Source organism: Propithecus coquereli, unplaced genomic scaffold (assembly GCF_000956105.1).
Source record: "Propithecus coquereli isolate 6110/MARCELLA unplaced genomic scaffold, Pcoq_1.0 Scaffold271, whole genome shotgun sequence".
In the NCBI taxonomy this organism is placed as follows: Eukaryota; Metazoa; Chordata; class Mammalia; order Primates; family Indriidae; genus Propithecus; species Propithecus coquereli.
The window spans coordinates 91,440-92,096 of record NW_012148297.1 but is presented as its reverse complement, the minus strand read 5'-3'; positions in this window follow the sequence as shown (position 1 = coordinate 92,096).

Here is a 657-nt window from a genome sequence, read left to right as displayed (position 1 = left end):
CCATAAAAAAGGATGAATTAGTGCCATTTGGAACAATTTGGATAGAACAGGAGACCATTATCCTAAGTGAAGCATTTAAAGAATGTAAAAACAAATACCCCGTGTATTTGCTATTAAATTGGAACTAACCAAAGAGCACATAAGTGCACAGAGGGAAGTAAAACTTAGCAAAAATGAAACAGGGGGAGAGGGGTAATGAGAGGTGGGAAAAAAACTGCCTAACAGGTACAATGAACACTATTTGGGTGATAAGTACACTTATACTGTGACTGAAGCATTACAAAAGCTATCCATGCAACAAAAACATGGGTACTCCATTAATATTTTGAAATACAAAACAAAAACAAAATTCTTTTTATTAAACTTTAACAATTTTCTATATATTTGTATTTATATCTGTATCTAGAGGCTATGTATGCATGTGTACAGGCTTATAATTAAAAATATGTCTTTTCTCACCAAAAGTTATGGAAAAATTAAAAAACAAAAGCAAAAAAAACCTTTACTAAACGTACTCCCTCTACACTGTTTAATATACTAGCCACTAACCAAATGTGACAATTTACATTTTAATCAATTAAAGATAAATAAAATTATAAATTCAATTTCTTAATTACATTTAGCTATAATTCAAGTACTCGATAGCTATACGTGGCT